General features: G+C 52.3%; 1 protein-coding gene across 3 annotated transcripts in view; it reads right to left on the reverse strand.

Annotated features, from left to right (window-relative positions):
• UGP2 (UDP-glucose pyrophosphorylase 2) overlaps positions 1-15,312 on the reverse strand; it is a 534,584-nt gene that overhangs the window by 158,161 nt on the left and 361,111 nt on the right. The gene's annotated exons all lie outside the window — the stretch shown is intronic.

Here is a 15,312-nt window from a genome sequence, read left to right on the forward strand (position 1 = left end):
TCCAAGGAATGCCATGGAGGCCCCCAACCTTCTGGTGGAGTGGGCCCTTGGTGGAATGGTGAGAGTACGCTTGGCTTTTAGATAGCAGATCTCAATACATTTAACGATCCACCTAGCTATACCAGCCTTGGAAATGGGGTTACCTTTGTGTTGTGGCGCAAAGGCAACAAAGAGTTGTTTAGCTTTCCTAAAATCCTTGGTCCTATCGATGTAATACATCAGGGTCCTCTTGACGTCAAGGGTGTGGAGCATTCTCTCCGCCAATGACTCAGGATTTTGGAAGAAAACAGGCAATTCAATAGTTTGGTTAATATGGAATTGAGACACAACCTTAGGAAGGAATTTAGGGTTAGTGCGAAGCACCACCCTGTTAGAATGAATTTGAATAAATGGCTCTTGGATAGTTAGGGCTTGTAGCTCACTAACTCGTCGTAGCGATGTAATCGCTATATGGAAAGCCACTTTCCACGTCAAGAATTGAATCCCGCAGGAATGCAGTGGTTCAAAAGGAGGACCCATCAGCCGGGTGAGGACCACATTGAGGTTCCACTCCGGAGCTGGTGGAGTCCGCGGAGGAATGACTCGTTTGAGTCCTTCTAGAAAGGCCCTAATGGCAGGCACCCTGAAAAGTGAGAGGTGCTGCCTGTTCTGGAGATATGCGGCCATTGCGGATAGATGTATGCGAATGGAAGCCTAGGCCAGATTACATTTGTACAAATGGAAAAGATAACTAATGATGTTCTGAATAGATGCATCTAGCGGGTTAATGTTGTGGTCTGCACAATAAATGACAAACCGCTTCCACTTTGCCGCATAGCATGCTCTTGTGGTGGGCTTCCTTCCTCCTGGATGATGTCCATACAGTCAGGAGGCAAGTGTAGGTAGCCAAACTCTAAGACCTCAGGAGCCAGATCGCCAGGTTGAGCTGTTGCGGATCTGGATGCTGAATGTCGCCATGGCTCTGCGTCAGAAGGCTGGGTGTGAGGCGTAGCCTTTGATGCGGTACCACGGACAGTTCCAGAAACGTGGTGTACCATGGCTGGCGAGCCCACGTTGGAGCAACCAGGATGAGAGTCATCGAGTGCTGCCTGAGCTTGCGTGCCACCAGCAGTATCAGAGGTGCTGGGAGAAAAGCGTACGCAAATTTGCCAGACCAGTTCATCCATATTGCATTGCCCTGCGACTGTGGGAACCTGGCGGCAAAGCTTTGGTATTTTCCGTTCTCCTTTGTGGCGAACAGGTCTATCTCTGGATGACCCCACCTTTGGAAGTACGGTTGGAGTACTGATGGATGTAACTCCCACTCGTGCATTTGGTGGCTGTACCTGCTGAGCAGGTCCGCCATCTGATTGTCCTTGCCCGGGAGGTGTTCCGCCATGAGGAAGATGTTCCTCTGAATGGCCCACTTCCACATGCTCTGAGCCAGATGAGACAGCTGCGGAGAGTGTGTTCCTCCCTGCTTTTGAATGTAGTACATGGCCGTCATGTTGTCCGTCGGGATCAACACGACCTTGTTGCACAGATGTACTTTGAAGGCTTTTAGTGCCATGAAGATTGCCATCAGTTCCAGAACATTGATGTGCATCTTCCGTTGCTGTTGCGTCCATAGTCCCTGCACAGTGTAATGGAGTACATGAGCTCCCCATCCCTGGAGAGAAGCGTCAATTGTCAGGATGATCTGCGGCACAGGCTCTTGGAACGGTCGTCCCTTGCAAAGGTTTCGTGGATTCCACCAATGCAGGTTGTATGCCCGACCGCTCACCAACACTAGGTCCTTCAACTGCCCGTGAGCCTGGGTCCACTGACGTGCTAAGCACTCCTGAAGCGGACCCATATGTAGTCTCGCGTGCGGGACTATGGAGATGCAGGAGGCCATCATGCCTATCAACTGCATGAACACTCTTGCTGGAAGCGAGTGTTGAGGTCTGAACTTCTGTATCAGCGATTGAATGCTGCTGACCCTCACTGAATTTGGCTGTGCTGTGGCTGCCAGAGTGTTTATGGTCACACCCAGATACTGCCGTATGTGGGCGGGCTGGAGGTGGGATTTTGGGTAATTCAGTGAGAATCCCAGATCGTGCAGGAGGTGAATGGTGTGGGACATGTGGGCGGCACACTGCTGAGCAGACTATGCCTGGATGAGCCAGTCGTCCAGATAAGGGTAGACATGGATGTTCCGTCTCCTGAGGTGCGCCGCCACTGTCGCCAGGCACTTTGTGAACACCCTGGGTGCCGTGGTGACACCGAAAGGCAAAACCTTGAACTGGTAATGCTGGTTTTGTATGGTGAACCAGAGGTACTTCCTGTGTGAGGGGTGCAGTGGAATGTGAAAGTACACATCCTTTAAGTCTAAAGTTGCGAGAAAGTCCCCCTGACTGAGCAACGGGAGCACTTGCTGCAGGGTCAGCATATGGAAGTGCTCCAACAGGATGTAGTGGTTGAGTGGCCTGAGGTCCAGGATGGGCCTGAGGGACCCGTCCTTTTTTGGTATCAAGAAGTACAGGGAGTAGACCCCTGTGCCTCTTTCCTGCACAGGCACGAGCTCTATTGCCCCTTTTTGCAGCATAACGGTGACCTCCTGCTGCAATAAGTGCAAATGCTCGGCCGACATAGGACAGTGTCTTGGGGGCATGTTGGGTGGAGAGGACGTTAACTATAGACAATAACCGTATTGTACAAGTTTTCTGACCCACCTGTCAGTGGGGATGGATTTCCAGACTGGCAGGAACTGCTGGAGTCTCCCCCCGACCGGTGTTGTGTGGTCGGGGGGCAGTGACAATGCGTCACTGTTTGTTGGTGGCAGAGGATCTGGAGTTGTTGTTTCCACGACCTCTGCCCTTGGCGCTGTTACCACGATATCCACCTCGACTCTTGTTGGTGTATGTGGACTGAGTGTTGCCCTTGAAGTACTGCGTGGACTGGGAGAGCTGGCCTCTGGAAACGCCTCTAGTGCTTGAGCTACGAAAAGACCCACCCCGAAACTGCTGGGACTGTAAGGCACCCATGGATTTAGCAGTTTCCGTGTCCTTTTTTATTTTTTCTAGGGTGGTGTCAACCTCCGGGCCAAACAGGTGATCTGGATTCACTGTTTGATAAGGATAGTGGTTTGGATTTCTGGCTTAAATCCAGAGATTCTCAGCCAGGCATGTCGCCGTAGCACAACACTGGTGTTGACAGCCCTGGCTGCGGTATCAGCCGCGTCCAGAGCGCACTTAATCGAAGCATTAGAGATCAGCTTCCCTTCCTGAATCAGCATCTCAGCCGCCTCCTTGTATTCATCAGGCAGGTGCTGCAACAGGGTCTCCAGTGTGTCGTAGTGTGCCCTGTCATACCTCGCCAGAAGCGCTTGTGTGTTTGAAATGCGCCAGATGTTGGCTGCCTGTGCTGCTACCCTCTTCCCCGATGCCTCAAAGACCTTGGATTCTTTGTCTGAGGGAGGAGCATCACCCGTAGTCTGAGAATTATCCCTCTTCCGGGCATTCGAGACGACAAGGGAGTCCAGAGGCAACTGTCCTTTGATGTAGGTAGGATCAGTAGGCGCTGACTTGTATTTCTTCTCAATCCTAGGGTTTATCACCCTCGCCCTGGTAGGTTCTTGAAGGATCTCGCCAGCATGTTTTAAAACACCTTTCAGCATAGGCAGAGTCTTAACAGTTCTTTCTGAGACTGAGAAAGTATCAAAAAGGAAGTCGACATCACCAGGGTCAGCATGGAGCTGGACGTTGTGATTGTTAGCTGCCCGTTCAATGAGGGCATTGAAAGCTGCAGAGTCTTCTGTAGGAGACGTTTTTGCAGAAAATAGTTGAGGGTCTTGTCCTGCTTGAGGATTACCTGGGTCAGCACCAGCGGCCCAGGTTCGTTGGTATCCTCAGGGTCTGTATAAACAGGATAACTGTACTCGTCCTCATCATCTCCCTCATCAGCGTCCACATCAGAGTAAGTGGGCAAAACATCACGAGTCTGTGGGGAGAGTGGTTCCACCAAGACGGGAGTGAAAGCAGAGTCCTTCTTTTTCTTAAGAGGAATCTTGTAGGACTCCATTGGACGTTCCGGGCGATTTTCCACTTGTGGAGGGAAAGCCTGCCCATTTCGGCATCAATGAAGTGTTCCTGATGCTCGTCCACTGAAGGTCGTTGAGGCTGTGGGCCGGGGACCACCGCTGACGACTTCGGCGCCGAAGAGACCTTCTCGGGAACGCTGGCGACCGCCTTAGGAGCGAAAGCCTTCGGCGCAGTCTTCGGCGGCAACGTAAAATGGATGGCCGTGGACGCCTTATGCGGTTTCTCCACCGGTTTCGTAGGCGGAGGATCCTTCGGACCGACCGACAAGGTCCTGTCCCTGATGCGTTGCAGGGAGTCCGTCACCTTCTTGGTGAACTCGGCGGATGGGCGCGCCGGTTCGACGGAATCCTTCGAGGCCTCACCTGGAGTCGACTCTCGGGGTGTGCTGCTCTTGGCCTTGCCCTGTTGACGCGGAGTCGTGAGGACCTTCGGGTCATCCAGTCGCTTCTTCGGGTCGCCGAGAGTTTTCTTCGGGTCGCCGAGAGTTTTCTTCGGGTCGCCGAGAGCTTTCTTCGTTTCGCCGAGGCCTTTGCTGGTGTCGACCGTCTTCGGCGCCGACACGCTCGGCTCGATCACCTTGACTTGAGCCTTCGGCTCGACAGCACCCTTCGGCTTCTTCGGCGTTGAGGGCTCAGAGGCCTTGAAGCCAACCAAAGCGATGCGCACTTTCGGTTTCGAGGACGGCACCTGCGCAGTTTCTTGAGTCGAGACCGTAGGTTTCACCTTCGGTTTCGATTTGCCAGGGTGTGGCTCAACAGTAATGTCCGTGGCCGAGCCCGAGCCCGAAGGCGGGGCCGTAGAACCCATGGTAAGATCTTGGGTAAGGCCCGAAGGCGATCCCTCGACCTGAGCCTTATGAATTTGCACGCCCCCAGAGTCAGTTTGAGGAAGCTCTTCGTCCGAGCTATCCTCCATGGCCCCGAGGGCACCGTCGTCGTCTCCTACCTCGTCGACAAATTCTTCGGCCTCGAACATCTCTGCATCCGCGTCGTAGTCGTAGTCGACGTCCGACGCGGGGTTCGACTCACTAATGTCCTGGATAGATTCGTCCTCGACATCCCCTGCATCGAAGATGTCCACAGGCGCCGGTGCAGCATGCTGGGCCTCCTGGCGCGCAGCTCTCCGAAGCTTAAGCGTCTTCTTGGACCTGAAGCGTGAACAAGCCATACACTTGGCTTCATCGTGGTCCGGCGACAGACACTTGTTACACACCAGGTGGACGTCGATGTGGGGATACTTCGAGTTGCAGACAGGACATCTCTTAAATGGACTACGGTCCATGATGGACGGTCGATAGCGTCTGAAGCGTCGACTGGGCCTACCGCGTCGAAAGCACGGGGGTGTAGGGAATCCGGCTCGGTACCGAGCTGGAAGAACTAAGACCGAACGCAAGACTATACCGACGTATTAGACTAAAGACAAGAGGGAATTCAAAGACATCCGAACCCAATGGCGGAAAAAAACAATCTGAGGATGGAGTCGATGCCCATGCGCACTGTAGTCCAGGGGAGGAGCCACCTATCTCGTGATACTTCGAAGACTCTTCCAGGACAACAATGTGCAATCATCCGGACCCAACACTAGGCGGCGATCTATGCACAGATATGAATTCAGCAGCCCACATGCCTCGAACACACTGCAGAGCACCACCTCCCTGCCATATATCTACCATCTGGGTCTATAGCTTGATTCGTGACCTGGAAGGGAATCCCCGCTCTCACCCATATCAAGACCCCTCTAGCAAATGCCGAATAGGCTGTACCAAACACCTGACCCCTCCATCTCTTTTGTAATGCAGTACTCTCTTGTTTGTTAAGATGCGTCTCCTGGAGCAGTGCAATCTGAACCCCACGTCGCACCAAATACGCATGCACTTTATGACGCCTTGACATTGTATGCAACCCACGTACGTTCCATGTGATACATTTCAATTCAGGTAATGTCCCCATTGCCATGTCCCCTCGACGTCCCCTTCCCCAGACCCTGCCAGCCCACACCATAACTGCTAACGCCCCCCCTTTGAACACCCCGTAGAACCCCCATGAGCCGCTCCCCCAGAACAGGACCTAATAGCGAAGTATCAGTCCCCATCCAAACTATCACAACAGTGCACACCAGACTATCCTGCAGTAGCCACTACAGGTTGCCTTAAGAGCAATTGGGGCTTGGTTCGACCCAGAAAGGCGGCAGCACCCGCCCCAGCCCCCGCCCCACAATCCCGCTTTGTAGCCTGGTACATTTATATTGTTCATACAGTTTACCAGGTACTCCAGCTCTTCTGGTGGCAGTCTAGTAGTGGCTAGTTGCCCAAAAGGCCATCAGTCTACAGATCATCCGCCGTTCTCGGTGTCACGTCCGGTCCCTTGGAGCTTTCGACATCAGATAGTTCCATGCCCGAGTGTCTTTGGTCATCCTCTGATTCAGACCCCCTGATAGAGTCCTCCTTCTGGGACCCCGTTATCGCCGCCGTTGTCGCCAGCGCATCCTGCTTGTCCGCGGCCAGTCGAGCCTTCAGTAGGGCCTGTTGGGTCTTGGTCCTCTTGCGGATCCGTTGGGACTGACGCATCCTCGGCGGTTTGGGCTGTTCCCGGTCTTCCTTACCCCTGCGATCTGTGCCTGCCCTATAGGATTCAAGCCAGGACCAAGCTTCCTCAGGCGTCAGGAAGAACTGTGTCGTGTCATCCATTATGATTCGTAATTTGGCAGGAAATAACAGTGAGTAGTGGATCCCCTCATCTCTGAGCTCTTTTTTGATTGATAGATACGAAGCTCTACGCCCCTGTATCTCTTGTGTGTAGTCCGGGAAGATCGTGACTGTGCCGTTGTCCACTTTAAAAGGTTCCATTGCCCGCGCATTCTGAATCAAGAGATCTCTATCCTTGTAGTGAAGGACTCTAGCCACAACAGGTGTGGGCGGGCGGCCCGGTGAGGGCAGCTAGGCCGGGACTCTGGACGCCCTCTCGAGCTTGAAGAAGGGGGAGAGACCCTCCGGGGCTACCTGCGTCCTGAACCAATTCTCCAGATAAGTTATGTCCGCTCCCTTAATTTTTTCCGGCAGGCCGACCACTCTTCCATTGTTGCGCCGTTTTCTACTTTCAGCATCCTCGACCTTTTTCTCCAGCATCGCCAATCGTTGCAGCGCATCCTCCATCTTGTGTTCTATTGTCACTACCGCTGGTTTCAAGTCCTGAACCACCAATTCAGTTTCCTTCACCCTGTCCACCAACTTCGAGGGGTCAGCCCTAAGGAGTACCAGCCCTGTTGCAACCTGCGTGACGTCATTGTGCAGGGAGTCCTTCATCGCTGTGATGGCCTCTAGTATTTTATCTAATCTTTTGTTCAGCCTTCTTTCTGATACCGTGCTCTTGGTTTCATCCCCATGATCCTGGGCGTCTACCTGCCCCACCACGTCCGCTCCCCCACCTTTGGGATTCATTATGACCGGCAGAGCGTCTATTATTCTACAGGGAGATGTTGTTCTCTACAGCTGACCACTCTCAATGCTTCCCCAGCTATCACAGATGCAATGTCTCTCCTGGTGAAAGCCTCGGATATTTATTCGCACACAGCTGTGGCTCTTCTGCTGCCCATACAGTGTGTAGCCCCGTGCACTTCCTCACCGCAGATCTCCCTCAGAGGCAAGGAATCCTGAAAAACACGTGTTTGTCCCCACGCCTTGTTCCACGTTTGTCAGGCACCGAAATCGTACCTCAAACCGGTAGCTCTCTAACCGCTAATCCGTGCGCAGTGCCAAGTGCCATTGAACCTCTTTTGCACTGCCCAAGTCTTTGTGATCTCCATGGGCCTGGGGTGCCAACAATCAGAAAAGAAGAGGCCCCTCCAACAGTCCCCTGGCCACGCACTCCCAGAGTTCCCTGCAGTGAACGGGCACAAGATGGCAGTTTGGGTCAGCGTTCCACGTAGATCTGGGCCCAGCCGTCCCTATGCCTGCAGCTGCATCCTTCGGCCCCCCCTCTCCGTGCAGCGCTGCAGGCCTGCTCCCGCCCCTGCCTCCGCAGTACCGAGCGCAGGCCCGCCGCCCCGCACTCACCAGGGTCGTAGAGGCAACACACCCGCCAATTGTTCTCTGTCCTCAGGGCTCCCGCCTCAGTCTCCACTGCTCTCAGGACACCGGGGCCCACCTTGCAGTTCTCGGCCCCGCCAGCTGCTCCAGTCCCTCCAGGTTCCGGTGCCTCCAGTACCGCCGTCGGGTAGGCGCAGCGCGCCGGCCCCCAACCTCCGAGGGCGTCACAACCCCGCTGCCGATCCTCCGGTCCCTTCCTCCGGTGCGTAACTCTCCATAGACGTTCTTCGTGGCGGCCGCCATCTTAACTTGCTAGGCGAGCTCCTCCACTGTTGGTCCGAGTCTGCTTCCTCCAGCCTGCCACATCCGTCTCGCCAGTTACTGGAGCATGTCAGCTGGCCGCCTTCCTTTCCACGCTCCCGGCAGCCTTAATCTTTGTCCCTGCATAAGTTCATTAGCGCGGCTCTCCGCGTTAGGCAGGTCCTGTAGGCGATGGTTGCCGCCATTTTGCAGGTCTCCTCCACTGAACCTCCAGCACTTCTAGGCTTCCTCACCGCTCTCCAGAGCCTCCGGTCGCCAGGATTTGGAGCTCAGAGTGTTCCCCTTACTTTCCGATGCAGATTCTGGTACCTTAGGCTACCCGCAGGATGCTATCTCAGGATAAAAGACGGGATCGGGCACGGAGCTATCGACTCACGCCGCCTGCTCCATCGGCGCCCAAGCCACGCCCCTTCTATCTTCAGGCAGGCTTAAGTGGCAGAATTTAACAGGAAACACTGAAGTGGGTGCTGGTAGGCAGAGCTAGAGGTTCTGGGTATCAAACTACTACACGGCGGCCCAGGTGCAGCTCACAGTCCACTGGTTGAAAAACGGGGATAACTAGGAGAAACATCTCTTCAGAGGCATCCATTATTTGAGCTACTACCCACTTTAGTAATGAAGGGATGGGGTGGGGGGGCAGGTCCCCTCCCTTATGTCATCCAACGTGCCTGACATCTCTGAGAGAGTGGTGACAGCAATAATTAAAAGAACGCCCTTTTTCGGCAGACATGCCTCTGGTGCATAGTACCCCATTTGCACGGATACCATTGACTAAGTCTATGGAAAGGTGGAAAAGAGAGGGCTGCATAACTTTAGCAGATGTATATCCAGAGAATAGATTGATAGCATTTCAGGAAGTTCAGGCAAACTTTGGGTTTAGCTCAGGTCACTTCCAACAATATGCAAAACTAGACCACCCAGCCAGGGGAGTATGGACTTCCTTCCCAGAGGCCTCACCTCAGTCACAGGCCCTAACGATGCTTCTGCCCTGCCCCACAGTAGACACCTCGTCTGTCACATATACCGCTTGCTAAGAACAGACAAACTGGCTTAGACACTGACGCTACAGAATAAATGCTGAGACCAGTTGAATGGCGAGCTAACAGACAGGGAGTGGGTGACGGCGTATAAAGGGGTGCAGAAAGTGTCCAGAAGTGTGTGCTTTAAACTGGCGGAATAAAACGACATACATACGACTTATTACACACCATCCAAACTTCATAAAATATACCTGCCTGCCTTGGCGAGCTGTAGCCATAATGGGGCTGATTTTGTACACATGGTCCGGCTTTGCCCTGTCATAAATGCCTTGTCATTGGAAGTAGCCCAAATAACTGCCATATACATCCCAGGGGAGTGACTGACACATTGAAGCACTATATACAAGGCATCTTCCTGAGGCCAGGGGGAGAGAGGAAATGTATGAAAAGGACGTTTTTCAGGTTGGGCACACTCCTGGCTAAGAGACGCATTGCCATTCAGTGGACGTGTCCCAGAGTGCCCCCTAAAGAAGCTTGAATTTGCAATGTGCAACAAGTAAGCAGAGATGAAAAACTGGCGGTGGACTTGATGGAATGGGCAGAGATGGGGAGTACAATTTCCGACCCACCTGGTCCTAGGCCCCCATGAGAGAGAAATAGAGAAGTTTTTAATCCTGGATGAGATTATTAAATCGGGGTGGGGCGGAGGGGGAGGGGAGGGCGGGGGAGGGGGCACACAACAGATATTTGTAATCAGGCCATACTGAAGAAGCTAAAGAAACCACACAGAGTCATACCGGAGGTAGATACAAAGGATGCACAAGAGGGTCGGAAGACTTTGGAACTTTCCCCTTTACATAAAATGTTAGGTGTATATATAGGAAAAGACACAAATGATGGACAGAAGATGGAACAAATCAAACATTCACCCCCAGTCAAGAGATCTGGGTTAAATCCATCGTTTTTGCTCACCATGCAAACCCAGTTTAGACCCAGCCATATGCAAATCAGTCTTGCCCTGTTCCTTATTGGAACAGTGCAGCCCGAACTGCCGAACCAGTTCTTCCCTGGACCAGAAACAAGCATCCTGGGACCGATTTCAGGGTATCACCCCTAACTGCCAGGCTAGCTTGAATCCAGTGGCACAGTGAGCCCGGGCCCACGTCTGGGCATACCCAGCGCACTTAGGACGAGAAGAAAAAGACAAACAAATGATGGACGGAATGAGGAACAAATCAAACATTCCACCCGCAGTCAAGAGATTTGGGTTAAATTTATCTTTCTTTTGCTCACAATGCCACCCCAGCTTAGACCCAGCCAAACGCAAATCAGTCTTGACCCTGTATACAGGTATATATAGAAGGCAGCTTGCAATGGGGCACAGATGTTAATAACTACATTGTAATACTAGCTACGATGTAAACCAAGACCAGACCAGTTGTGTTGGACATGTTTGAGTTTAGACTGGATATCCTACTGTTAGGAGGGGAACGAATGGATGACGTGCAGAATTAATACAATACGATGTTACCTATGTAACTTAATTGCAGCATGTGATCTTGTCTGCTTTTCTTGTTGTAAAAGCGATAAATACTCATTTAAAAAAAGTATAGCTAGCATTTCAAAACAGCACATAGAAGAACACGCACTGGCAAAGAATATAGGTTGCATCCTTAAAAAAAGAGCAAGTGCAGTACTTTTGGATTGCGTTGGAGCCCATGCACTAGTTATCTTTCATCCTTATCTTTTAATTTTACGTTAACATTCAAAAATGGCCATCCACCAATTAGAATTTGTTTTAAAGGTAAAAGTAAAACAAAGAGGGGAACGGAAGAAAGCCAAAATAGAGCAGTGCGAGTCGTGCTGTACCAGTGGCTTTTTTTAACCCATTTTATTGTTCTAAAATGGCGTCAGCCACGTTGGAACACAAATATTTTTTTTTTAAATAAAGTACGTTGGGAGTGCCAATTAGAGGTGCACAGTACTTTGCAGGTGCCAGTCCATCAAACAAAAAACAAAAATTTAAACAATCTGGGAGTGAGACAGGGAGGCGTAGGGGAGCACTGGAGAACAACAGATGGGCAATATGAGTGAATAGGGCGGGATGAGCAAACAGAGCGTAGGGCCTGCAGACCTCCTGTGAAAGCATGCACAAGTTTCACCTATGTAATCAATCGTCGTCCGGTAGAAGGAAAGAGCTCCCTGACAGATAACACAGGAGTGGAGAGGATGTGACGCAGCAGCCAGAGCTGCTGACTCGAGAGCTAGTGATCCCAGTTCAAGTCTCGGTGGCACTGCGTAACATCCTGTGATTCTATGCAAATCACGCAATCTCTCTGGGTGATGAATTGTTATATAAATATGCTGCAAGAGTTAAAGGCAAAACTTTATAAAACTAGAATTCCACCAAAGCGAATGTTAACAGTACTTTGGCAGCAGGAACCTGATAAGAGAAGCAGCCGAGGAACAAGCATTGGTAAATGCAGGAAAATATGCTACAGCCAATAGAAATGAGGGAAAGGTAAGTGGCACGCTCAGGAACCAATGAGAAGTTAGTAAAGAGGGGAGGATTCAAGTTCCTTTTAAGCTTATATTGAAATGCTCAAGCATAGCGCAAGTAATTGAAGATCCGGGGTAAGCAGACAGCGGGGAGGTAGGGTTGGTAGGCAGAAGAAAAACATGGTGGAGACTGCTAGGTAGGAAGAAGTGCTGAGTAAACAAGCATTAGAAATGCAATAGGTCTCGCAGCATTAGAGTTAGTGCTTTTAGAATTGTTAATGGGTTTTTTTGTAAATCTTTAGCATGAGGGTGAGGGTGGGTGAGTGAGGGTGAGTGAGGGTGGGTGAGTGTGAGTGAGGGTGAGTGTGGGTGGGTGTGGGTGAGGGATTGAGGGTGAGGGGTTGAGGGTGAGTGAGGGTGAGGGGTTGAGGGTGAGTGAGGGTGAGGGGTTGAGGGTGAATGAGGGTGAGGGAGGGTGAGGGGTTGAGGGGTTGAGGGTGAGTGAGGGTGAGGGGTTGAAGGTGAGTGTGAGTGAGGGTGAGTGTGGGTGAGTGTGGGTGAGTGTGGGTGAGTGTGGGTGAGTGTGGGTGAGTGTGGGTGAGTGTGGGTGAGTGTGGGTGAGGGGTTGAGGGTGAGGGGTTGAGGGTGAGGGGTTGAGGGTGAGGGGTTGAGGGTGAGGGGTTGAGGGTGAGGGGTTGAGGGTGAGGGGTTGAGGGTGAGGGGTTGAGGGTGGGTGAGGGGTTGAGGGTGAGTGAGGGTGAGTGAGGGTGAGGGGTTGAGGGTGAGTGGGGGTGAGTGAGGGTGAGGGGTTGAGGGTGAGTGAGGGTGAGGGGTTGAGGGTGAGTGAGGATGAGGGGGTGAGGGTGAGTGAGGGTGAGGGTGAGTGAAGGTGGGTGAGGGGTTGAGGGTGATTGAGGGTGAGGCGTTGAGGGTGAGTGAGGGTGAGGGGTTGAGGGTGAGTGAAGGTGAGGGTGAGGGGTTGAGGGTGAGTGAGGGTGAGTGAGGGTGAGTGAGGGTGAGGGGTTGAGGGTGAGGTGTTGAGGGTGAGTGAGGGTGAGTGAGGTGTTGAGGGTGAGTGAGGGTGAGGGTGAGTTAGGGTGAGGGGTTGAGGGTGAGTGAGAGTAGTTGAGGCTGAGTGAGGGTGAGTGAGAGTGAGGGTGAGTGAGGGGTTGAGGGTGAGGGTGAGGGGTTGAGGGTGAGTGAGGGTGAGGGGTTGAGTTAGGGTGAGGGGTTGAGGGTGAGTGAGGGTGAGGGGTTGAGGGTGAGTAAGGGTGAGGGTGAGTGAGGGTGAGGGTGAGGGTGAGTGAGGGTGAGTGAGGGGTTGAGGGTGAGGGGTTGAGGGTGAGTGAGGGTGAGGGTGAGTGAGGGTGAGGGGTTGAGGGTGAGTGAGGGTGAGTGAGGGTGAGTGAGGGTGAGTGAGGGTGAGTGAGGGTGAGTGAGGGTGAGTGAGGGTGAGTGAGGGTGAGTGAGGGTGAGTGAGGGTGAGTGAGGGTGAGTGAGGGTGAGTGAGGGTGAGGGGTTGAGGGTGAGTGAGGATGAGTGAGAGTGAGGGGTTGAGGGTGAGTGATGGTCAGGGTGAGGGTGAGTGAGGGGTTGAGGGTGAGTGAGGGGTTGAGGGTGAGTGATGGTCAGGGTGAGTGTGGGTGAGGGGTTGAGGGTGAGTTTGAGGGGTTGAGGGTGAGGGTGAGGGGTTGAGGGTGAGTGAGTGAGGGTGAGGGGTTGAGGGTGAGTGAGGGTGAGGGGTTGAGGGTGAGTGAGGGTGAGGGGTTGAGGGTGAGTGAGGGTGAGGGGTTGAGGGTGAGTGAGGGTGAGGGGTTGAGGGTGAGTGAGGATGAGTGAGAGTGAGGGTGAGTGAGGGGTTGAGGGTGAGTGAGGGGTTGAGGGTGAGTGATGGTCAGGGTGAGTGAGGGTGAGTGAGGGTGAGTTTGAGGGGTTGAGGGTGAGGGTGAGGGGTTCCTCTCGGAAAAGCTAGCAAATGCCCCCTGGCCGCATGAGAACGACACAACGCTGTGGCCTCCGCAGAGGGTGTTCCATACACACAACCACTTGCTGTAGTGCTTTGTCCACTTGTAACGGAATCTGGAGAAGGCCGGGGGTGAAATGTCAACAGAGGAAAGAAAGCAAACTCAACCTGGGGGCCGGAGCTGGAAGCCATTTTATTATCATAACACCCCTCTTAGCGCTGTATAGACAGATAAGACAGAAACGGGGCTCCAGTTACGAGACGCATGTCTTCAAAATTGCACCCATGACATTTTGTTCTAGTGTTCCTGGTGTCCCGGGTACATGTATTGACACAGCCCCCTGTATTAAACTGAAGTAGCCTATAATTGGGTACATGCACTGAGCTGTCATGAATCCTACCCCCACCACACAAAGGTGGTCTCTTACCCCTTAAAACGGTTCAACACACTGTGTAGAGGAGACGCCAACTTCACGCATATCTATGCGAACAACAAATCTATGGTTCCAATCGTGGAGTTTAAGAAATTCTTCAAAATACACCACATGGGTTCGTGTGGTGTTCGAATTCTAAAAAGTCAGAAAAAAAAACGATCTATTAGTAGATCGATCCCAGTACTGAAAGCTACTTATCTAATTCAAGCAGTGTCCAAAAGATATAAGATAAAGTCCGCAATATAACACCAACCAACCGTACCTGTGTAGAATCACCCTCGATGAGACTCGCGTCCTCGACCTGGAAGTGACTACCACCCGACCCGGAAGGCAAGGTTATAGCCTCCACAGGTAGAGAAAGCCTAGAATGCGAACCTCCGTTGTGGATGGCGAGATAAACAACGGGCTGAATTACCGCTGCGGAGGTTAAAAGTCCCGAAAATATAATTAGGGAGGTTCGGAGTCTCGTTAGTAAAAGTGAAAACCGACAAGTCAAAAGTATAATGAAGCGGCTCCAACTAAATCTTAAGGCCGTATTACGGCTATCCTGACAAAAATGCTCATGTACATAAAAGGCCACCATTAGTAGCACACAAAGGTCCCCATGTAACACAAAGAAAGCGGAAAAGAAAGGGCATTGTGAATAACGAGAAGTTGTAAAACGAAGAAAGAGTGTTATAGCAAGGCAATATGAGAGGCAGGCATGGGAGGAGAGGAGGAGGGGGGAGGAGAGTAGGGGAGGCACGGCCTAGCGGCCGTGCAATCAAGTAGTGAGGGGGCGGAGTTGTGGGAAGGCTGAGAGAGAGAGTAGGCGGCTGGGTGCATGTGCACGCGCATTTAAGCTCAATGCGCATGCGCATTGAGCTTAAATTTATCGTGCACTGCAAGGAATCGCCACGATTCCTTGCAGTGTGGATAAAGAGCCGATAAGTGCCAATACTCTCGCCTTGCTCGATGCGCATGCGCATCGACAGGCGAGACCTAAAAAGTATCCTCAGGTCCGCAGTGGAAGAATATATATCATCCAATT

Source organism: Lissotriton vulgaris, chromosome 6, assembly GCF_964263255.1.
Source record: "Lissotriton vulgaris chromosome 6, aLisVul1.2, whole genome shotgun sequence".
Lineage (NCBI taxonomy): Eukaryota > Metazoa > Chordata > Amphibia > Caudata > Salamandridae > Lissotriton > Lissotriton vulgaris.